This window comes from Mastigoproctus giganteus, chromosome 8, assembly GCF_048544385.1.
Source record: "Mastigoproctus giganteus isolate SK-2022 chromosome 8, ASM4854438v1, whole genome shotgun sequence".
In the NCBI taxonomy this organism is placed as follows: domain Eukaryota; kingdom Metazoa; phylum Arthropoda; class Arachnida; order Uropygi; family Thelyphonidae; genus Mastigoproctus; species Mastigoproctus giganteus.
Window position 1 is genome coordinate 33091737 of NC_143582.1, and position 26069 is coordinate 33117805.

Consider the following 26069-nt stretch of genomic DNA (forward strand, 5'->3'; position numbering starts at 1 on the left):
TTCCACGTTCTGCCCAGAAATGCCTCAGAAAAGATTTTTGTACAGTGCTGAATTCAAGTTAAAAGTGATCCAGTTTTCAAAAGTGAATGGAAATCGTGCTGCTGAACACAAGTTTGGTTCTCCTTCAACTGAGAAAACAATCCGAGACTGGCTACGGGAAGAAGAAATCCTACTGAAAACGCCACGGCAGAAGGCCATTAGTGGCAAGTCAGCAAAATGGCCTGATTTAGAGAGGGAATTGAAGATCTGGATTGAGGAGCAAAGGGCAGTTGGAATTCCTGTGTCCAAAAAGATGGTTCAGCATGAGGCAAGAAGAATTGCTGATGAAAGAGAAGTTACTGATTTCAAAGGAGAACACAATTGGTGCTTCAGGTTCATGAAACGGAATGGACTAAGCATGCATACACACACCAGACTTGCTCAAAAGATGCCTGAAAGCTATGAGCAGAAGGTCCTTGAATTTCATAGTTTTGTCATTCAATGTCAGAAGACACATCAGTTTGAGTTGGGACAGATTGCAAATATGGACAAAGTCCCCCTTCAATTTGATGTCCCAAGTAACAGAACTGTTGAATAAGAAGGGGGTGAAAACTGTAACTGTGAAGACAAGTGGACATGAAAAGAGCCGTTATACAGTTGTTCTAGCTTGTTGTGCCGACGGAACCAAGCTGCCTCCTATGCTGATTACCAAACACAGAACAATGCCAAAAGAAGACATTCCTCGAGGAGTGATTGTCCACGTTCATGACAAGGGTTGGATGGATCAGGATGGGATGAAGATCTGGTTTGAGAAAGTTTGGAGCAGGAGACCAGGTGGGCTCTTACGCAAACCTGCCCTATTGGTGCTTGATCAGTTCAGGGCACACATAACAAAAAACACAAAGAAGATTGCTGCAGAGCAAAAAACAAAACTTGCCGTCATATCTGGAGGCTTGACATCCCAGCTCCAACCACTTGATGTCAGCATTAACAAACCCTTCAAAGCTGCCATGAGAGACGAATGGAACCAATGGATGACGTCTTCTGGGGACAATTTGACACCACCAGGAAGAGTGAAGAAACCAACTATAGGAGAAGTTTGTACCTGGGTGAAAAGATCCTGGGATAATATCAAGATTGAGATCGTTGTCAAGTCATTTAAGAAGTGTGGCATTTCAAATGCCATAAATGGAACTGAGGACGAGGCAATATATGAAGACAGTGATTCGTCACCAGACACAGATGAGGACAAGCTAATGGATGAGAGTGTTGACAGTGATGAGTTGTATGAATTTTATGATGAATACAACTTGAGTTCAATAACTTTATGTAATACATTTTTTTTTTTTTTTTTTTCAAATTTTGGGCACCAAAGTTAAGGTGCATCTTATACATGGGGAAATACGGTAGTTTACATTGTGTAAATTGCTCAGTCAGTGTGAATGAATATTAATAAATGCTAATAAGAGCATTTAGTAAGTATAGTAGACCCTTGCTGTTTTGTAAGGTTATATTCTTGAAGGGAGTTGCGAATATCAAATTCACCAATGAAGAAAACCTAATTTAGTATTAAAATGACATAACGATATATATGAAACAAACTGGTTTAGCATCTACAAAAAAAAAAAAAAAGTCTTCATTATTCCTATAGTCAAAGTGCCTATCCAATTTTTGGATTTTACTGAACTCTGTCTTGGCCAACCTTGCAGGCATGTTGTTCCAACATTCTGCAACATGCTCCCAAAGGTAAACTTTGTAAGATGTAGTCTACTGTTCTTCCCTAAGATTTTATAGTTGTCCTCTGGCTTTTGTCTCACTCACCAGGGAGAATATTTCTCCCTCATTCATTTTACTAACTGAACTCCTCAGGGCCTTATGCATTCCGGTGAAGTCCCTCCATTACCCCAAGGTATATAGTTGCTAAGCTATATAGTCTAAATCTTGTAAGGTGCTCCTTATAGGGGCAATGCTTAGCACTGTTCGCAAATCCAGTCACCCATCTTTGCACCTTCTCTAGAATTTCTGTATTTTTAATACAATATTCGAAGTGTGGTCACACCACAGTTTGAATATTGTATTATTCTCTACCTTCTCTACTTGTAATATTATCTACCTTTGAAATTCTGATAAATTATAGATAGAACACCATGTGCCCTTTTTGCTGCCTGCTAAACAAAAAAGGTTAGGTTCCTGATGCAACTGAACACAAGAGAAATCCTAAATGTTTAGGGACAGTGACACGAAAAAAAAAATACTGTAATATGGTAATAAATTGTAAAAAGCATTTTTTTTTTTTTTTTTTTTTTTTACTTGCCCTTAATAATGATAATTTGATGATGGTTGTAGTGTTTAAAAGGAGAAAGATTCCTTGAAAGCTGCATATGTGAAAGGATTGAGGTTAGCTAGTAGGGACTGCCTTACTAGAAATGTGTGCTAGGCAGATAGTTATGTAAAGCCATCCACTATATATTAATGCCTATTTTCAGTGAATTTAACTGAATCACAGATTTGAGTTATCAAATGTACAAGAGATACAATGCCCAACCTTTTGAGAAGAAATGACAAGCAACTTTGGGGACTTCTTGCTGGAATGGTGCACCTTGGTTTTGGTATCAGATAAATAATAGGGATAGTACTAATTAAATCTGTACACCAAGCAATGGATACAGTTGAATGAATTGGTGATTAAAGCAGTATTTCTTATTGTGTTGCATTCTTATTTGTTCTGCATTCTTCAAGCCACTTATAAACTAACAAATAGTTTTGTTTGGAATAACAACAGAATGATAATTCAGTAATCTGGTATACCTCTCTCAGCTGTGGAATTCTTGGAGATAAATCTATGATAAGTTATTCTTGTTTGACTTTGTGAAAACTTTGAGACGACAGATACCAGTGTGAAGCTGAAGACTGGGTATTTGTGTAAGAACACATGTAATCAGTGATATCTGTGTTCTTTATTATTTTGCAGCCGAAATGACTTCCTGTCATGCATCTTCCTAAGTCTCACCTTCTTCATACCCAGTTGAATCTTTGAACATTTCTTGTGGGATTCATTATAGGGTGCTTTAAACATATGACTATATGTTGTTATAAATTTGATAAAGAAAACCTTTGGACAAAACTTGTTGCATAAATCACTTCACTTTGTGCATTGTAACATGGCTAGTAATCCCAAGGTACTTCTCCAAACTTAAGACAATAATGATTTTTTCTGTTGAAGGCCTGTGTGGAAGAGTTTTCTTGAAAGAAAAGACTCAATATCTTTTTATGACAGCAAATAGAGAAAAAAAATAGACTGCAGAACAGTTTGTAATAGATTAGTGTTAATGAAGGAAGTCTGTAAATTAATACAATTGATGAGAACTTTGTAGACAGTTATTCCACACATTTGTGTTGAGCACTACAGTCGAAATTAGAATGGCAATTTTAAAGGAAGATATCATAGACCTGTCTGTTGCCCTGGCAAAGAAGATTGAAAACTCCATTTCTGCAAATTTATAAATATACAGATTTTTTCAATTATTTGCTTTAAATCTGAAGGTTTTTTTTTTTTTTTTTTTTTATGGGCATGGTTATATGTTGGCTGTTAGTTTAAAAAAAAATAACCCAGTTACAATGGAAACTAAAATTAGATCAGATATTTTTAAGTCCTTTTATACAGATGCCAAGCCTCCATTATTAGACTGCAGAATTGCAACATTGTTGTAATCATTCATATTCTTATTTTCATATAATGAATTGATCATCAAAATTATTATTTATTAAAGGTTTAAATTCTCAGTTCTGATTGATAATGTGAAAAATTAGATATTTTAGTATATAATTTTTTAATAAAAATTACATCAGATTTAAAAAAAAGGAAAAAAAAACCAATCCACACTGACTGATTACATTTGAAGAGTCATAAGAAATGTAACTCATCACATAATTTTAATGCATCACAGTTAATAATAATGTGCTTTAAAATGTTTCAGCCTTAAAAATGTAGTAATGGCCTCAAGATTCTAATAGATGCTAATGATCACATTTTTTAAAAGCTTTTCTTTTGTTCTGAAGTCTTCATTCTGAACATTAATATGTGAATTGATTTTCAGAAAACTTGTTACTTTTAAAAAATTTGTCTAATAGTTGAACCATTGTCTGATGATCACCAGGGAGAAAGATAATTGGTTTTGTGCTATTGTAAAAAACATTTAATATACAAATATTTACTTTATGTATTTCAACAGATTTTGCTAGGAGAACATCTATAATTATTTAAAATTTTAGAATGGGAACATGGGATCAAGATACTGATAACAGTCAGAATGATTTATTTGTTACTTTGGTTTTCAAATATGTGAATCACAGAACTAGGCAGTTGAAAGAACAGAGCTTAATGAAAGATTGACATTACAGCTGGAGAGCATACTAAGAATTCCACAGCAGAAGGGCTGCATGTTTTCGTTTCAATAGGAACAGTGCTTGCTTGCCAAGTTCCTAGTGTTAATTTTGCAGTTCCTCAAACTAGCCTTAGATTTCCAATCATCTGTTAGAGCTTCTCAAATCTGAGATATACCTAGGAATTGCTGACCTAGAGCAGATTGAATTTTTGTTGTTGTTGTTATGGGGGTTTGATGGCGCATAAGCTGCTGTGTCTATAATGCACCTGCAGATTCAATTACCAGATTAATTATAGGTTCAAAGGTATTTTTACAAAGAGAGATTATAGTTCTGTAAGTTATGTTTGTAAACTAGGCATTTGCATGTTGACCTGATATTGTGATATTTAAGGTTTAAAAAAGACAATTAAAATAAATGCCGAATGTATTTTTATTCTTTCTCAGATGATGTGCATAAGAAGATAATTTAAATTGTGAAAGGCGAAACTGTAAAATAGATGAGAAATGCTTTTCAGTAAAGAGCAGTCAACTGCTAGAAACCCATCAAGACTTGTGGAGTTGGAAAGTTTAGCTATATTTAAAGAGAGATTCAGCGAAGAAGGAATGGATGATAATGAAACTACTTTTTTTGGTTGATGAAATATAAGCTTACTTTCTTGTATCATTTTGTTAATACTATTATCTTCTTAATTAATAATGGAAAAAATAATAGGACTGATTACAGGATAACTATGTGATGCACAACTTTCTGTTTACTAATTTGTTTGCCGGCTGGGTTAGCCAGGTGCCTGCCTGGCAACCCAAAGGTCGTGAGTTCGAATCCCACCTCGGGCTTGGATCAGAATAAAATGCAAAAACTTTGGGAGGTGCATTATGGTCACAGAAGCCAATGCGCAAACAACTAACAAAAAAAAAAACAAAAAACTAATTTGTTTACAGAAGTTTTTGAGACTGTTTTTGGATTGCAGGCTGCTGCTTTGAATACTGGAAGTTTGTGCATTGATCTTATTTGCTCATTACATATCAGTCAGTCGCCATATGTAACCTTGCTGGCAGCAATTATTGGTTTATGCATCCACAGGAAATATTTCTATAGCTATGCATTCATTGGTTTGGGAATGCCTGGCACTTTTTTTTTTTGAGTGAATACTGTAATAGCAAATTACATTTATGAATCACTCAGTGATATATAAATCTAATTTGCTATTATAATGTTTACTTTAAATTTTGAAGCAGTAGGTCTGAAAGGGTTTCACTCAATGAAAGTAATTGGTGGTAAATATGTAAATTCTGAAAGAAAATTAAACTAAATGTCTGCTATTGGAGTTATTTTCATTTCATATCTGAAATCAAAATATTCACATCCATGTGACAATTCTTTCTAGTAGAATGAGAGGATTCACAGTTAGCAAATTATGACCTGTGTGCATGAAATGAAGAGGCTTTCAGATTTATTTACCTGTTTAACTTCTATATATACAGAACATTTACATTCATTGTTGGTTAGAATTTGGAACATGGTTTCAGATTCCTGCCGTCGAGTGAGTGTTGTGGTGAACATTTCTTGCTGCCAGGGGGGGGGGGGGCACCTCCTCCTCCTCCTCCTCCACTTTTTTCTCATAGATCCTTAATCACACTGTTCAGATATCTTTGGAAATATAATCCTTGGAAACAGCAAGGCTGTTCTACTGTAACTGATTACTGATTGCAAGTAATAGTGCCACAGATGGTTTTTTTTTTTTTTTTTTTGTGTTTATTTGGTACAGTGACCCTGAGAAAATGAATTTGAACTTTCTATCATTTTGTTGGATGAAATTGTTTGAGTTCACCCTTTCAGCAGTGAGTTTACCAAACGTATGTGCACTGAGAACAGTGAGTTTGTTCATTGGATTTTGAAGTTTTGTAAAAATGAATTTTTTAGTTATATGCTTTTAAAGAATAATTTTATTTATATTTTGACATAGTTGTCCAACATTTGAGTAAAGTTATTGTCAAAAATCAAATCCGAATTTTAAAAAAAAATTATAAAAAAACCACTTTTTTATTTGATGCAGTAATATCCTCTACATCTATTTATCACATGATTCAGTTTCTTCAAGTTCTGGATCAGAATTCTAGAGAATTTTATTTATTTTATTTTTTTTTTTCAAATTTATTGCTAATGGTTATGACCTTTTTCTCTTCCTTTTCATCTTCCCTTTAAAAAAAAAAAAAAAAAGAAAGAAGGCCTTTAGTGTTGGGAATCATATTAGTAAACATTTTTTGCAATGACTGACATGCATTACTAAAATATGATAAATACAAAGATAAAAATTAGCTAAGTATTGATAAAATAATAATAAAACCAGTAAAAATACACAGTTAAAAGATAAAATGAATAAAACAAGTTAAAAACAAATAAAAGTAAATAAAGGTGGTTACAAGAAACTTCAGGTCAGAGTGCCTTTTTATTAACTTTTCAATGGAGGAGCACACATTTAGTTTAATATCATGGCTTTATCTCCATCCACATCTCGGCATAGTTTAAACGTCATTTAATCCCCCAGTGCCCTCGAGAGACCTGATGAGTGCCTTTCTAAAATAACTCTTGTGCATTAAATTTTTGGTTCGGTTCTGGCTGTTCTCAGTTCGTTTCTAATGGCTGAAACTTTTGTATCTTTGGAATTACTTGGAATTATACATGCAAAGGACCTGTTAGGTACCACATGACTATTTACTAATTTTGTCTTATGCTTCAAACCTGTTGGTTTTAGCATCCTGTGAATAGAATGTTGCTGAAACCAAAAGTAGCACAATTAACTTCATGTATATGTTACAGAAATTACATACTTTTTCTTTTATGTTTAATCACACTGACCAACACGTAAAATGTTAAGAAAACAAAAATACTCAACCTTGACTAATTTTATGCTGCTGAACATGAAAATCACATTAATTTGTTGCTTGGCTCTTATTTTCGAATTACAGTTGGGGTCTCATAAGCGAGTTACTTTGCATTATTAACTACAGCTCTCGGCAAAACACATAGCAACACCACAGTTTCGGTACCACCATGCTTTTATCACATAGTCAGCAACTGTTGCCTGAAATGTGCCTTCAGCTCTGTTGCAGTAAATCTCGAATACGGCTAGGTGATTTGTTCTCATTTAACAGTTGTTCTCTGTGAGATACCTACTTTTTGGGCAATATTTGTGCCGTGTAAGATTAATATGCCCCGTAATTGTGTGACTAGCCGATGAATTCTGTTATGTAAGTGGAGAAGTCATGTTAGCTTCAAGAAAGCACCCTTAACTTGAGCAATAAAAAAGCCTACTTATTGTACTTTGGGGGTGTAAAGTAGGTGACCAGGACAAGAACTGGGCTCCACACATATGCTGCACTACCTGTTCATCAAAACTCAATGCGTAGGTGAATCAAAAGAGACATTTTATATTTTTTGCAGTGCCCATGATATGGAGGAAGTGAACAAATCATGTCACAGACTGTTACTTCTGTATGGAGTCTTGTACTAGAAAAGGAATGAAAATGAAGAAAAAGTGGAGAGTGATGTACCCAAATATACCATCTGCAATTCATCCCGTGCCTCACGGTGAAGTACTACCAATTCCTGAACCACCCCACTGTTTTTCTGTACACTCTGATGAAGATGAAGACACTGATGAACACCAACTTGATATACACGAAGAAGTACAGCAGCCGTGTACATCAAGGGATCTACCATTTTGTCCAAACCTTTATCCTTCTGAACCACATAAGATCACAGAAAGTGAGCTTAATAACCTCATCAGAGATCTGGAACTGCCGAAGAATAAGGCAGAGCTTTTTGGCCTTGAGATTACAACAGTGGAATCTTCTCGATCATTTTGTGAAATTGACAACATCTCTAAATAATCGCTATTATAATAATTCTATCAAACAGAAGGTGAACTCACTGTTTATAAGGATGTTGATGGTCTAATAGCAGCAATGAACACAAGGGACATTTCTGAAGAATGACGACTATTTATAGACACTTGTAAGGTTAGTCTTAAGGCTGTATTATTACACAATGGAAATATGCTGCCTTCAATACCTTTTGTCTATGCTGTTTGCAAAAAAGAAACATATGCAAACATGGAGAACATCCTCTTATGTGTATTCTAGCAGAAGTACAAGTGGAAGATGCGTGGTGATTTAAAGGTAATCACCACTTAGGACTACAGAAGAGTTACACTAAGTATTGTTGCTTTCTTTGCGAGTGGGATAGTCGTGCCAAGGATATGCACTACGAGAAGAGGAGTTAGCTTCAATGAAAATCATTAACACCTGGAATGAAGGACGTAGCATTTGAACCTCTGTTAGATCGAAATAAAGTTTTGCTTCCACCACTCCTCATCAAACTTGGGGCTCATGAAAAATTTTGTGAAGGCTTTGGAAGTTGACGGTCCTGCATTCACATACTTGCAAGAGAAATTCCCAAGGCTTAGTACAGAGAAAATTAACTCCTTCATGGATTATCCTGAGATATCTCTTTTTTAGTTTTAAAAGTTATTTGGAACTACACGAAATATCTCGGGATACGATAATGCCTGAAGCAAACAATAATACCTTAAAATTTACGATTGAAACGTATTTTCTCGGGCATTTATCTGGCTAATTTTGCATTAGCCAGATAAATCTCGATTTTCTTATGCCTGACAGCAGATGACTGGCTTTTATTTTGCTTGTACAGGTGACCCCTGCTTAACGCTGATAATTCATTCCAGAAAAACATAGCGCTAAGTGAATCAGCACTTAGCGAGTGTCGCATTCCCATAAAGTAATACAGTAAACCTCCGCTATTTGCGGTATCTGTATTTGCGTATTCGCGGTCGCTGATTTAATATAAAATGAAACCTAAAAAAGTGCCGTGAACATTTTCTGCCATAAAAAAAAACATGGGCGTGGCTAAACTGATCTTTCCCAGTCAAAACAGTGCTCAGTGGGTGGGGGGAGAGGGGGTGACAAAATTGCGAGCGTGGATGTTTCTTGCTAATCCTTATTCAGTATGTGTTATGCGTGCTTATCATGGAAGGTTTCGTCGTTTGCTTTTAATTTATATGCTTATAAATTGAATAAATTTATCTTTTTGTAAATTGATATGTTACAAAAGTGATAAATCTACCGTTTTGCAGTGTAAAACAGACTTTTTCGAGTGTGTTAACAGAAGAAAGTGACTTTATTGTGGACAAGTTCTTTCTAACCTGTACAAAAATATGGCTACTAATAACAGGGAAAATGTGAAAAGATCAAAAAAAGGTGATGACATTAGTGAATAAAATTGAGTTATTAGACAATCTCTAATGGTGAAAGTGTCTCCTCGGTGGCAAAACATTATAAAATCAATGAGTCAACGGTACGATCAATCAAGAAATCAGAAGAAAAAATTTGCCGTAGTGTCCATGAAAACGCGCTAATTGCTTCAAACATTTGCTCTGTAACTCGTGATGTTAAATTAGAAAAAATGGAAAAAGCTTTAAATCTGTGGATAGAAGACCGAACTGAAAATAAAATTCCGTTAAGTTCACTCATCATTTGTGAAAAAGCAAAACTCCTTTATCAACACTTTAGCGAAACTGGTGATAGCACTGGCGGGATAAGTTTTTTAGCTAGCAAAGGCACTGGTTTGAAAGATTTGTCTGAAATTTCTAATAAATATTACATTTAATATTAAATTGTTTCTTATTTTCATTTCGATGGATGCCATATGTTTGCATTTCACTATGTACTGTCTATGTACATAGTCATGTTATGAAGGTACATATAATACATACGTAGATATGTATTATATGTACATATAATACTCTGGAACGGAACCCCTTTATTACTATGGGAGCCATAACTCAGTATTCGTGTTTTTGGTATTTGCGGCATTTCTCAGGAACATAACCCCCATGAATAGCAGGGGCTTACTGTATATATGTATTTGTGAGTTGCGGTCGGTACCATAGGATATTTCCTAATCAATAATAAATGGTAGTGAAAAGATGCACAAATGTCAGTCAAAATATTTAATATTTAAATATTTGTACACATAAAATATTCTGCATTACATAGTTATATAATTATGTGGTAACTACTTAAGTATCAAAATTAAACTTAATTCCAATTAAAATCATGAATTTAATTGATCTAAATTGATTTAAGTTAATTGATGAATTTAATTATGAAAATGTGTTGATTTTGTGTTGTACTTTGGCCCTCTTCCTGGTAAACTAAAAGGGATTTTAATTTTAAATCCCCCCGCAGCATTACAACCCAACAATAAAGTCAACTGATCCTTTGCCACTTTGAAACCTGGCATGTTTTTTTTTTTTTTTTTCCTTCTTTCAATATGAAACTTCTTTTAGGTATTCGTTTCCAAAAAAGTCCTGCTTCATCTATGTTAAAAACTTGTTGTGAGAAATGCATAATACCCATCTACAATAATTTTAACAAGTTCTTTTTGAAAGTTTCGGCTCCTTGAGCTGCACTTGCGACTTCTACCCGGATTTTAAATCTATTCAACCAGCCCTTACTAGTTTTAAATAGTTCCACATTTTTTTTTTTTTTTTTTTCTTTTTTAGGCGAGTTTTCTGCAGATCATGATATATGCTAATCTCTCTCTCTTTTTTTTTTTTAATAATTTTTTTTTTTTTATGTGAACCCCAAACATGAGAGGTATTAGAACCTATAGTACTTAGTACCGTACTTGGAGCCGACCGGGCTAGCCGGGTGGGTAAAGTGCCTGCCTGGCAACCCAAAGGTCGCGGGTTCGAATCCTGCCTCGGACTTGGATCAAAGTACTGCAAAAACTTTGGGAGGTGCATTATGGCCACAGAAGCCAATGCGCCAACAACTACCAAAAAAAAAAAAAAAAAAAAACCGTACTTGGGTTGGAGGTTGAGAAGACGAAAGAAGATATTTGTTGACATTGGACTTGAACTTCTGTAGATTGTAATTTTCAGGAAATACGTATGAAGGAAGGTTGTTCCAGAAAAATGCAGTTAAATGAATAAATGAGGAAGATGAAAAGTTGGTTCTGTGGGTTTGAAGTTGGACAGTAAATGGATGTTGGCTGGTGGCGGTATGTGTTCAGACTGTTTTGAAAGAGAGAGCGGGAATTATAGAAGCCAGTTCAAAAGAACATTGCCCGTTGAAGTATCTGTAGAAGAGGCATGCAGCAGAAACAGTACGTCTATGAGAAAGCGAGTGGAGAGACTCTGTTAGAGATGAATCATTAATTAACCTAACTGCCCACTTCTGAATGGAATCAAGAAGCCTGAGAGAGGTTTTGGGGGCACCACCCCAGATGTGGGAACAATATTCCATGGCAGGGCGGATTTGTGATTTATACAGAGTGAGCAGCTGTTTGGAAGAAAAGTAATGCCGAGAGCGAAACAGAAAACCAAGTTTTTTAGATGCAGAGGAAGCAATATTTGTAATGTGCTTATGCCAAGAGAGATTAGAAGTCAGGGTAATCCCCAAAAGAGATATATCATTTTGCCTAGAAATCGGAGTGTCACTGAAGATAAGCATAGGAGCAGAAGAATCCTTTTTGCGAGATATAAGACAAGACTGAGTTTTAGAAGGGTTGAAATCAACTAAGTTATCTTTGCCCCACTGGAGAATTACCTGAAGGTCGGCATTTAAGGAATTGGTAGCGGATTTTCGAGAAGTTGAAGCTGATTGAGCAGGACAAGGTTTCTCAAAATGGAAAGTGGAATGCAATGTGCTATAATCGGCAAAACTATGGATAGGATTTCCAGTCAATGGAAAAAGGTCATTAATATACAAGAAGAAAAGAGTGGGGGAAAGAACTGAACCTTGGGGGACACCGGCATTAGTGGAGAAGTTAGAAGACAGAGAGCCATCTACCATCACCCTCAGTGAGCGATCAGAGAGAAAACTGGATAACCAATTACAAAAAACAGTTGACAAACCACAAGATGAAAACTTGTTTAGAAGACCTTTATGCCAAACACGATCGAAAGCCTTTGAGATGTCAAGAGCAACTACTTGTGTTTCACCGAACCTTTCCATTGAATTAGTACATAAATGAAAGCCAGAATATCACCAGTGGATCGACACTGACGGAATCCATACTGGCGATCTTGATCAGATGGAAGGTTTCTAGGTAGTTTAAGAGTTGGCGGTTAATTGATTTCTCCATTACTTTAGAAAGAGTAGAAGTAATTGCAATGGGATGATAATTGGATCGGAGGGATTTGTCACCCTTTTTACGAACTGGCTGGATATGAGAAAATTTCCAAGCAGAAGGAAAAACACCTTTGGAATAAGAAAGTGAAAAAAGGCGGCAATGAACAAGAGCAAGTTCAGGAGCACAGGTTTTGAGAACAAGTGGAGAAATACCATCGGGACCTGGAGCTTTCTTAGCATCAAGATTTGTCAAAATCCTTCTGACACCCTTTTGATGGAAGACTACAGGAGACATTGAATGGAGCGTGCTGGGAATGGTGGGAGGTGTTTTACCAAGATTATTAATACATGAGTTGGAAGAAAAATGGGATGCTAGCAAGTCAGCTTTATCCTTGGCTGAAGTGATAATAGACCTATCCGGTTTGGACAGAGGTGGGAGCAGAGATGAGCAAAAGTTGCGGCCAATAGCTTTGGCAAGAGACCAGAATGCTCGGCTACCATTAGGGCAAGAAGCAAGTTTTCTACTCTTAGCCTGTTCAAACTCTAGTTTGGACTGATTAATAACTGCTTTACAATTGTTGCGAGCTTTGGTGTAGGCAGAAAATGAAACTGAAGAATTAGAAACAAGCCAATTACGATATGCAACATTCTTCTCTTGAACAGCCTTAGCACATTTATTGGAAAACCAAGGTTTAGATAAAGGACAAGATTTTAGAGTGGAGTGTGGGATAAAGGATTCCATTCCTGCAAGAATAATTTCACTGACATGATCTGAGCAAACGTTGACATCAGAACTTTTGAAACAGTAAACCGACCAAAGAAAAGAAGTCTCGCAGGTCATCCCATTTTGCATTCTTGTAATGCCTAACAAAACGAGGTTGGGAATAGCCATGAGTTAAAGGTTCCATTGGAGAAGAGACAATCACCAAGTTGTGATCTGAAGTGCCTAAAGGACCTCTCACTTTGACTGTGTACTTAGAAGGGTTGTTTGTGAGAAAAAGATCAAGCGTATTGGCTGTATGATTAGGATTGTCTGGTATTCTTGTAGGTAAATGAATAATCTGTGCTAGGTCATTAGTAATTGCAAAAGCCTCAGCATCTCGACCTGCTGGGTCGGTGTGACTAGAAAACGGAAGCCAGCTGGAGTTGTGAACATTAAAATCACCAAGGAAAATTACCTCACTGTTAGGAAAACTGGACTGAAGAAAGTCAAGTTGCAAAGAGAGGAAGTCAAAGAGCTCCAAGTGGTTAGTGGAGTTGGGAGAACGGTAGAGACAAAAGATGAATTTTACACAATGAGGTAGAGAGATTTTAAGCCAGAGAAGATCAAAGAGAGGAGATTCCAAATTGCCAAGTCTCTGACAGGGAATATCAGAACGGACATATGCACAAGTACCACCTTTGAGGCGAAAGGAATCATACAGCAAATAATTTGGACATCTGAGATGAGCAGTAGTTGAATCAACTGATTACTGAGATTCTGTCAGAAAAAGTACATGGGGTTTGGCAGACTGCAAGTGGAAATGGACATCGTTGAGATTAGAATTGAGACCACGTATATTTGTGAAATGAATTAGGAAGTCCTTGGGAGGTTTAGATCTTTTCGCAGATAAGCTTGCTCTATTAGTTTGACAATTCATGGTGTATTCAATAGTAAGAAAAAGTGGATGGGACATGTTGTATGAAGTAATGAAATTTTTGGATCTGGCATACACATGGTAAGATTATACCCAGATCCTTGACATAACGTGGCCTCGACAATGCTCCCTGCATACACACTACTCGGACTCGCTCCAGTCACTATCTGGCAGAGTAGAGGTAGCAAGATTATACACTAGCTGATCCAGAAGCCTCCTAGAGAGTTACCAATAGGTTCGGTCCAGTGTACTAACTAGCGGCTGGCCTGCGAATGCCGTTTTAGAGCTGTACCCTCGAAATGTAAGGAATATTGGATTTCGCCACGATGTTTATCATAACCTCAAAAGTCATCAATCATACTGCATGATGGAAGAGATTTAACTTAACTGAATTCTGAATTGGATATTATCTTCAATAAAATTAGTCTCTCCATTTCAATCCTAATAGCCAGCCTAGCCCTTGTTGCTTGCAGTGGAACAGCTGTTTTTCCCGCTGCTAAAATTAATTCTCTATTTTTTATAATTGTTCTTACAGTTAAACTTGCCAGTCCTAAATTATGGCACACATCCACTTGTCATTGACTGGAATTAATTCACTTCAAAACATCTAATTTAATTTTCAAATTCAGTCTTTTTCTTATTATTTATTTATTATTATTACTACTAGCCATATAGTGCAAGGAAGCCTGAGGCTTATGCTGCACCAGCCAAAAAAAAAAAAAAAAAATTTCCCCAGTTACCCTGAGTGAGAGAGAGAGAAATAGAAGGGAATCACCAAGAAAGAGAAGAATGATGATATCCAGCTCAGGACCCTGGGTGTGCCAAGCCCATTCTCACTAGATGTGAGTCCCTGGGGGTAATATTTATGGTCTTCGTACTGCATCCAGACCTTGTTGCTTTTTCATTCTTATCTGCCATTATTAACTCCTTCGAAAATGTAAGTGCGTTGGTTGCATTAATTATGATACAATATTTGGGTAAACTGTCCGTTACGCACGATGTCTAATACTGTACTGAGTGATGACTAGACTTCGGATAAATGCATATAATGCAAATATTACAAGCAATATACTTGATCATTTTTTTAAATGTTGATTTCGGAACTACATAACAAGTTGCTGTACTGCAATTAAATTAGTGTGCGAGAAAATTTCACTGAGTGTGGGAAAATTTCTCAAGTTGGAGTGGGACACATTTTAATCCTGTTTTGCTATTCGATTTTCAAGCTATTGACTTCATCAAATGAAACGATTTTGTTAAATATGCCAAAAATGCAATCTGTAAAAGAGCGTTATAGTCAGATATGGGTTATAGTATAAGAACAGTGTTATAGCAAATCAGCGTAAAGCAAACCGTGTTATAACGAGGGACTGCTGTATTTACTTAATATACAGCATTGTCAGAACAGTAGCGCACGTTCCTATGTGCCACCAGTAAGCAAAATAAAATTTGCTGTCCTGAATACCGATAAGCATTAACCAATTAGAACACAATATTGAAAAATATTTCGGTGCCCTCTTGAACTGCAGCCCATAAGCGACAGTTTTCTCGCCTATCCACTTGTGGCGGCCATGTGTCAGAATGTAGTTAGTTCATGATTATTGCTTGTGGCGGGAGGTTACTGCTTGTGCGTTCTACTTGATTTTTTAAATTTATTTATATAATGAGTAGTGAAAACTTTTTCTGTTCCTTTTTTTTAGCTAAAGCGCTAATTTATTAAAAAAAAATCTGTATAATTTGCACACTTTTTGGCATACACGAGATAACTCGGGATAGCCCAAATGGGTTAATTACTCCCATGTATTTTCTACTAAAAAATTTATAAAAAACAAATTATACAATGAGTATTTGCATGATGCATACTTTTAATCTGTAAATTAAAAAAAGTCTATCTGTTATGGCACGTTTTCAGGAAAAATGTTCCTGGAAAGAGTTAAGGCAGGCATTTTCATTGGTCCACAAATAAGGACAAACGAAATAAGGACTCTTCAAAGATGATCAGTTTGAAAGTCCTTATTGATAGTGAGAAATCAGCGTGGAAAGCCTTATGAAATGATTCAACTGGTTTTCTAGGAAATGTTAAAGCCAGCAACTACAGGCAGCTTGTGGAAGATCTCATTACTGCTTACAAAAACTGGGGTGGAACATGTCATTGAAGATGAATTTCTTGCTCATACCTTTATTTATTCCTGCCAAACTGTGGTGCCATTGGTGATGAATATGGTGCACGCTTCCATCACGACACTGCAGTGATGGAACAAAGATACAAAAGCAAATGGAGTGCCGCCATGTTAGCTGATTATTGTTGGATGGTGAAAAGGGATGCTCCCGAAGATGAATACAATTGAAAGGTAAAAAGGTCCCGTATTCAGAAGTGAGAGCGAGCGTAGCCTGTGCGGACATAGCTTTTTGCTTCTCCTGGAACAGAGAACTTTTTTCTGATTTATTTTCCGTTTTATTAGCTTAAATTGGCCTATTAACTTATTTTCTAGAGTAGCTTTATATTCCTATTTATGATACCTAGTTTAAAGTAACTTAGAGATTTTGTTGGTATTAGTTAGTATCGGTAAGGCTATCAAATCCACGTGTTTACCATTCGTAAATTGCCGCGCGATACAAAATATCTCGAACTAGATGGCATAAGCTTAATATAGTATAGTATAGTACATAATATTGTCAATTAATCAGTAAAATCTATTAATCTTGTTGAACTTCATTGTCAATTAAATTGTACTTTTAACTATACATATAATGACTTAAGTTACGTAACATAAATAATTAGTAAAAATAAATAATTAATACTTAACTTGATACGGAAGTTATATAAAGGGATTTTGTAGATAACACTCGATACTGAAACATAAATATAGCGTTATAATTGTGTTGGGATACAAGTTTAGGGTTTTAATTTTGTACTGAAATTGAAATTTTATTGAAATTAAATCGAAATCATGACTCAGACCAGATCAGCAAAGCAAAAGGCTCAAGCAAATGGGAGTGCTGTGGCTCAGGGGAGAACTGAGGGGGTCAGTTGCCCTCTGAATCGCAGCCTTTTAAAATGCACTACTTGCTTGATGTTTGTGGAGCAGTCGGGTACGGGACATGATACTGCCATGGGGGATGTCTTTGTGTGTGTGTGTGCGCGATGCAAGGAGTGTAATGAAATCAGGCGACAACTCAGCGTTGTTATGGGCCTATATGAGAGCTTGAAGGATAGGGTGGATGCTCTCGAAGGATTAAAAGTGAGGGCCCATCAAGCTCTCAGCTGCCCACAACAATACCAGAGCTTGCACTTGGTCATCACGCAACACAGCGGCAGCCCCCAAGGCAGAATGCGCTGGTCCCAAAGGAACTAGTAGTTGTTGGTGACTCTATTGTCAGGGAAACGAGAAACATGCTTTGTAAAAAGGATAGGTGGAACAGGACCAGGGTATGTCTGCCAGGGGCAAAGGTTGATGACGTTGTAGAGTGGATATCATCTTTTAAGGGTACAAAAGGTGATATAGTTGTACACGTTGGCACTAATGATATTAAAAGTAGGAGACCAGCGGAATTACTTAACAAGTACAGGTCGCTGTTGAAAAAAAGCCGTGAATTAGGGTTGAATTTGAAAGTGTCTGCAATTCTGCCCAGACACGATAGGAGCGAGTATATGATGAGAGCCCTGTCGATCAATTCGGCCCTGGAAAGATTGTGCAAGGCTTAAGGGGTAGACTTTTTTTTCAGCCTGGTCTGTACTTGTTAACAGGAGAGACTGCTTCTACAGGGATGGGATACACTTAAATAGAAAGGGTGCAAGAAAATTTTTGCTGATGCTATCGAGGCAGTGTTAGGTGGGTCAGAAAACTGCTAGATTGGGGGGATACAAGGACTAATAGATTAACAGTAGCCACTGGCAGAGGTGAAAGTGATTCTTGCACTGCTTCTATTGGAATGAGCAGCAGCCTGGAAAATAAGATGCAGGATATTTCAGAGACTGCTGGGAATCATTGGGGTACAAGAAGACACATGGGTTGTGTTAGGGTATCTAAGAAAAAGAACAGGTGCATGTATACTTGCGTGTACACCAATGCCTAGGAGTTTATAAATAAATTTGATGAATTTGAGGTATTGCTCAAAATATCAAAGGCAGATATTGTTGGGATTTCAGAGACGTGGTGTCACACAGATATAAGGAATGCAGAACTGGAATTTGGGGAGTACAATGTCTACAGAAAGAATAGACAGGATAGGAAGGGAGGAGGGGTTATGCTATTAGTTAAGAAATACATAAAATCCAAGGAAATGAAGCCAGTCGACATCGCTGGACAGTGCAGTGTCGAGTCAGTTTGGTGTGACATAAGCATTGGGAGATCAAAATTGAGAGTAGGAGTGTGCTATAGGCCTAATGACTCTGATGAGTATAATAAGAAACTGTACAGGGAAATAGAGTGGGCCAGTAAATCAGAGAGTCTTATAATGGGGGATTTTAATTTCCCAGATATTGACTGGAATTTGGGGCTGGTCACTCACACACTAGCAAGGCTTTTGTCCATTTATTGAATGATTGTTTTCTACATCAGCATGTTCGGGAGGCAACTAGTGGGAGTAATACTCTTGATTTGATTATCAGTAGTGATTCTTCATGCATTAAGAATCTGCAGATAAATGAACCACTAGGTGGCAGTCATCACAGTGTGCTGAAGTGGGATTTACTCAAAGAGGTAACTACCATTAGGGGTAAAGGGAAGGGTTATTGCTTTCGTAAAGGTGACTACGATGGACTGAGGCAGTATTTAAATTCTATACAGTGGGACAAACTGATGATGTTACCAACAGCAAATTCAAAATGGGAAGCATTCAAAGAACTTATCTTGGAAGCTACTAGGCTTTACATACCAACTAAGAAATATTGTTCAAGGTTTAGGCCTAAGTGGATGTCAGATGAACTAATGAGACATATGGCAGAGAAGAAAAATGCATGGGATACATACAAATTAACATGTGACACAGAAGCCTATGATAGATAAAAGTTGATCTGTAACCAAGTTACAAAGGAGGTTAGGGAGGTGAAGGCAGATTACAAGAAATGTTTGGCAAGGGATGCAAAGAAAAACAGCAAAGAGTTCTTTACTTATGTAAACTCTAGAATTAAGGGGATGAATCAGATTGGTCCACTTGATATCGATGGGTCAACTGTTGATGATCCTGCTCAGGTAGCTAACAAACTAAATGAATATTTTGCATCGACATTCACACATGAGGAGTTATTCAGCGAGGGGAATGCCAGATGTGTATTCAACTCTGGCAGTAAGCTAGAGAATCTTGTAATAACTGAGAGTAAAGTGGAGGATAAATTGTTGAAGATAAACACAAGAAAGGCACTTGGGGTGGATGGTATCTATCCAGTTATATTAAAGGAGGCAGCAAAGGAAGTAAGCAAACCCTTAGCCGTAATTATGAGAGCTTCTTTGGACTCAGGGTAAGTACTCATGCACTGGATATGTGCAAATGTGACCCCAATTCACAAAGGAGGATCAAAGGCTGACACAAGTAATTATAGACCTGTGAGTTTAACTTCTGTTCCCGGAAAATTAATGGAGGCACCGGTTAAAGAAGCACTGCAGGATCATCTAGACAAGACTTCAGTTATAGCTCGGACACAGCATGGTTTTGTTAAGGGGAAGTCTTGCCTGACCAATTTGATTGGATACTATGATGCAGTCACAAAAGAACTGGATGCAGGGAATAACTTTGATATTATATACTTGGATCTTAGTAAGGCTTTTGATACTGTTGCACATGGAAGACTTCTGCACAAATTAGAGCAGTGTGGCATTGGAGGCAAATTGCTGCTATGGATAAAGGGGTGGTTGAGGGGGAGAAGACAGAGTGGTAATCAATGGATACTGCTCATCGTGGACTAATATTATTAGTGGAGTCCCTCAGGGTTCAGTATTGGGTCCATTATTGTTTTCTGTATTTATAAATGATATTGATGATGGTATATCAAGCTTAATGTCCAAGTTGGCAGACGTTACGAAGGTTGGCAGGGTTGTCAAGGACACTACTCACACTATGTTGCTGCAACAGGATCTGGAAAGGTTGAGCAGATGGGCTGAGAGGTGGCAAATGAAGTTTAACATTGACAAATGTAAAGTACTACATATGGGAAACAGCAACCCCAGAGCAACGTATCACCTCTGTGGTACTACACTGACAATTGTAGAGAATGAAAGGGACCTGGGGGTGGTTGTGCAGGCAAATATGAAGTTTTCTGACAGTGCAGACGGGCTGCAAGAGTAGCTCATGGTATATTGTCAATGATATATAGGAATTTTTCTAGCAGGGATAAGGAAGTGATTATGCCCTTGTATTGCGCAGGAACCGCAAAGAGGAAGTTGTTCTAACTCGTCTCCGCATAGGACACAGCCATCTTACACATGCTTTTCTATATGCGAGAACTGTGGCACCATTTTAACAATTCATCATATTTTAACCGTGTGTCCACATTTTAGACATGAACGTGATTTACATTTTACCGTTTTTAGTCATCCGGCTGAGCCTTATACGCTCAGGCTGATTTTATCTGACAATGACCGTGTGTCTGCTGTTTTTAGCTTTTTAAAATCAGTAAACATTTTTACTGGTATATAAAATTTACATTTTATTGTGCTTTTCTATTGAGGTATCTTTTATACCTTTTTATACATTTGTTATTATATATTTTGACATGGTGACCTAACTAGTTAGATCAATGAATATTTAAATTTTTTTTATATATATGACCTGGTCTTGGCACATTATAGTCAAAGCTGCTAATGCACCAATAAAATCTAAATCAATGAATCAATCAATCAATCAATTCCCTTGTATAAGGCAATGGTCAGGCCACACCTAGAGTACTGTATACAGGCCTGGAGGCCTCATTTCAATAAGGATGTAGAGCTGCTGGACGAGTACAGAGAAGGGCAACAAGATTAGTGAATGAAACAAAGGGGTGCTCTTACGAAGAAAGGCTTAAGTTTTGCAAATTGCAGTGTCTGGAGACTAGGCACCAGCGAGGTGATCTGATAGAGGTGTATAAAGCCTTGAATGGTTTGAGCATGCTCAATGCTGATGGGATTCTTGCTCAGAATAATCACCTGAGAGGCATAAATTCAAACTGAGGAAAGACAGATGTAGGATAGACGTGCAGAAATTTGCCTTTAGCCAGCGGGTGGTTGGTTGGTGGAACAGACTTCCATTCCTTGTCGTGGAAGTTGATAGCCTAAATAAGTTTAAGGCTCAGCTGGACAGGTATTTCGAATGAACAGAGGGGTGAAGTGGAAGTGGTTATTTTTTTATTTTTTTTTATTTATTAATTTATTATTTTTTTTTTGGCTGATGCTGCATAAGCTTGCTTTCTTGCATGAAATGCCTCTACTAATGCTTATTTATACCGGTTTAATACCTTGTATAAATATAAAAAGCTACTTTTTTCGTAAACAAGATCCTGCCATTTTAAGCACTATTTCTGTGTTTAGCACCCTAAAATCTATAAAGTAAACTTACTTTCATGCCTGTAACAAGATATAATCCAAAATTTGTTGTTCAGTATTATTGTAGAAATACTTTCTCTGTTATTATTGTTGTGAAATGGTTTCTTATTTTAATATTATTTATGTGTTTCTCCCTTTATTTAACAAAATGTATTATGTGCTTATACACTAAATTTGAATTTTTTATTTTAATTTTCTGAAATGGAAAATGGAAGCTACTATTAGTTTTGTTTATATTTTATGACTGTATTGTGTGATGACTGTATTGTGTGTTTTTTTTTTTTTTTTTTTCAACAAACTGATAAAAGTTTCTCATTGAAAATATTGTGTAAAAAAAAAAAAAACATTTTTAAATTTCAAATTTTTCACTAAAAATTTTTTAAAATCACGTAAGTATGGCATTAGCATTAGTTGAGGCATATGATGCAAGAAAGCAAGCTTAAGCAGCATTAGCCAAAAAAAAAAAAAGCCTCCCATTTCACCCTCCATTCATTCCAAGTGCTGTCCAGCTCAGCCTTAAATTTATTTAGGCTATCAACTTCTGCAACAAAAGATGGAATTCTGTTCCACCAATTAACTGCCTGTTGGCTAAAGGCAAATTTCTGCTCTCCATACATGTGCAGTAAAAGTGAGGGCATCAGATTCTGTCACTCGTATAAGTGCTGTATCATTAAATTCCTGTTAAAATAGAAAGTGAAGTTGGATGAAATTCTCTACAGGTTAGGTGCACGATATGGAGTAGAAACCCAATCATGTAAAAGTGTGCATAGTTGTTGTAACAGGTTTTCTGTGTGCCATGAAGAAGTTGCTAACCCACTGCATATTAATGTGCAGCTTGCAGATATTACAGATGTGAAGATTCATCATATCAACTTGACTTCAGAAGAGACAAATTATTAAATTATCTCCAAGTAATTCCCCACTGGGGGAGAGAAAACTTACAAGGATGGTTCAAAAAGTTCATATTCTAAAACAAACAGGAAAGCCGTACCATTATGATATTTTTATTTTTCGACATAGTCTCCAGCCACTGCAGTGCACTTCTCCCACCAATACTGTAGTGCTTTGATCCCATTGGAAAAAAAAAATAAAAAATATATATATATATACTGGTCTTCCCACCAATGCACCCACAGCTGCGACCACCCCCAGAGCAAGAGGCATACCTCTTGCCACAGATGTTATCCTTCAGCTTCAGAACAAATAAAATCCACAAGGAGCAAAATCTGAAGAATAGAGTGGATGCTGAAGCAACTGAAATTCTGCAGCTTATATGGCAGGCAGTGCAATTTGCGAAGTGTGACAGGGTGCATTAGCATGAAGGAGCAAGACACCTTTTTCAGTTTTCCACGCACTTTTCCTTGATATTGCACCGAAAGTGTCTAGAAATATTGAAGTGTAGAGGCAATTATTCATGAACACCTATTGTTTAAGAAAGCGTATTTGTATGTGGTGGGTCCAGCATTGACTCTAGGTATTCTTATGCCTAAGTTACACTAGAATTTTGGCATATATTTATTTACAAATAAATACAAACAGTAAAAATAAACAGTATTTATTTTTACTGTTTGTTTTTGCTGCCTCTAAAATTTTGTTGCCAGAGGCCAGTGTTTCCTTTACCTGCCCCATGAGCTGGCCCAGTTTGGTTCCTAAAAGATGCTGATGTTTGAACAGAAAGCATGAGGTATTACTGATTTTGCTGAACATTCAAACTGGTTTATACTAGAGGGAAATGCATTTCTTTAGCAGATAGTTACATGACGTGATGGGATATGTGTGCACTACGTCACTCCAGAATCAAAGTGACCCACTATGGAATGGCCACAAAGGATCATCCCTCCACCCAAAAAATTCAGAACAACTTTTAGCTGGCAAGTCATGGCAAGTTTCTTTGAGATTCAGAAGGCTTGATTCTTGTCAGTTTTTTTTTTTCTAATTAAAAAATTTTTTTTTTATTTTGTCATCTTGTGAAGCAGGTAATGCCCATTATTACAGCAACTTGTTTCTTAGTGATTGCAAGAAAAGACTTAGGAAACTGTCAAAGAGAATCATTCTTCTGTATTGACAGTGTGCATCAACATAGTGAATTTGAGAGCGAGGTTTGACATTGGCAACTTTGGGCTGGGAAGTCACAAACCACTCTCCTTACAATTCAGATATATCTCCTAGCGATTATCATTTGTTTGGGGCCAATGAAGGGGTACCTGTGAGTGCAGAAATTCAAGACAGATCATAACTCCAGCACAATGTCATGACTTGAATACTTTGTCAGTCCACTTCTTTTTATGATGATGGTGATATGCCGATCTCCAAGTAATTCCCCACTGGGGGAGAGAAAACTTACAAGGATGGTTCAAAAAGTTCATATTCTAAAACAAACAGGAAAGCCGTACCATTATGATATTTTTATTTTTCGACATAGTCTCCAGCCACTGCAGTGCACTTCTCCCACCAATACTGTAGTGCTTTGATCCCATTGGAAAAAAAAAAAAAAAAAAATATATATATATATATATATATATATATATATTGGTCTTCCCACCAATGCACCCACAGCTGCGACCACCCCAGAGCAAGAGGCATACCTCTTGCCACAGATGTTATCCTTCAGCTTCAGAACAAATAAAAGCCACAAGGAGCAAAATCTGAAGAATAGAGCGGATGCTGAAGCACCTGAAATTCTGCAGTCTCTGTGGCAGGCAGTGCAATTTGCGAAGTATGACTGGGTGCATTAGCATGAAGGAGCAAGACACCTTTTTCAGTTTTCCATACACTTTTCCTTGATGGCCTCACAAAGTTGCCTTATGAGGTTGCCGTAGTATTCACCAATGATAGTGGGGCAGTTTTCTAGGTAGTCAATCATGATGATACCTTTTGCACCCCAAAAAAACTGATGTCATCACCTTGCCAGCTGATGGAATAACAGTCGTCTTCTTGGGAGGCAGAGAAAATGGATGCTTCCACATTAGACTTTGTTTTTTAGCGTCTGGGTCAAAGTGATGAACCATTGTTTCATTCATTGTAACAATCTGGGACCAGAAATTTCACATATTCTCATGAATATGTTCAAGTTAGTGATGTACATTCATTTGTGGCATACCTTTTGCTCATCTGTCAGCATTCATTGGACTTATCAAGCACTCACCCTTTTCATTCTAAATGGTTTCATCAGGATTGAATTGAAACTGCCGATTAAAATGTCTACAGATTCAGCTATATGTCTAACAGTCATTTGTCTGTCTTACACTAGGTCATCCATGCAGTTTTCTTCTGTGGTGGATGGTCATCCAGAACTATTTACATCATCACACGATTCCCTGCCACAATAATTCTAAGCAACATCATAAATATTGCTTCCTCTGCATAAAAAATACTATTTCCTTTTTCACTCTGCATTACTTTTCTTCTAAACAGCTGCTTGCTCCATACAAATCTCAAATCCACCCTACTGTGGAATATTGTTCCCACATCTGTGGTGGTCCCAAAACCTCTCTCATGCTTCTTACCCCCATTCAAAAGGGAACAGTCAGGTTCCATTATTCACCTGTCTCCTACATATTCTGTCAACTCTCTGTCTCACAGAAGATAAGATTTTGCTGCATGCTTTTCTGTAGATATATCCATGATCGATTTTCTTTTGAAGTGGCAACTGTAATTCTCCCACCCTTTCAAACCAGTCCAAACATGTGCTGCAAGCATTCATCATCCATTCTCTATCCAACTTCGAACTCACACAACCACCTTTTCTTCATCCTTGTTTAGTTTATCCCTTCTACTTCTGTTTTCTGGAACAACTTTCCTCCATATGTATTTCTTGAAAACTACAATCTACAGAAATTCAAGTCTAATGTTAACAAGCATCATCTTCTCTGCACAGTACTAAGCACTGTAGGTTCTTATACCTTTTGTGTTTGGGGATTTCATAAAAAAAAAAAATAATAAAAATGAACCCCAGCGTGTTTTGATTTGTATATTTGACAAAGCTTCAAATATTCGAGATCATTCTGTAAGCTTAAGTAATAAATTTTTTCTTTTATTGATGTTTGTAATAAAAAATGTTTTCTTATTAATCATAAATGCTGTAGTTCATTTATTTTTCATTGAAGACGTCATGCAGCTTCATTAGTGCATATATAGCAAAACATGTTGATGCTAAATCAACACACTTGGCCTGCAAAGTTTCAGAAAATACTCAGTTTCTTCAATATAGATTAACAACCACTGTGTAGAGGGCAAACATCTTGTAAATTGAAAAAGAGTACTAAGTTTAATCATTGGTATTAGTAGTGGCAAATGATACAAGAAAGCAAGCTTAGAGCATGCCAAAAATAAAAAAAAAACCCAGTTCACCTATCCATCCCTCCAACAGTTTGTCTAGTTATTCCTTGAAT

At 36.8% G+C, this 26069-nt stretch overlaps 1 protein-coding gene across 2 annotated transcripts in view; it reads left to right on the forward strand.

Moving 5' to 3' along the window:
• The window catches only part of S6kII (Ribosomal protein S6 kinase II), a 297018-nt gene that overhangs the window by 33651 nt on the left and 237298 nt on the right, over nucleotides 1-26069 (forward strand). The window lies entirely within an intron of this gene.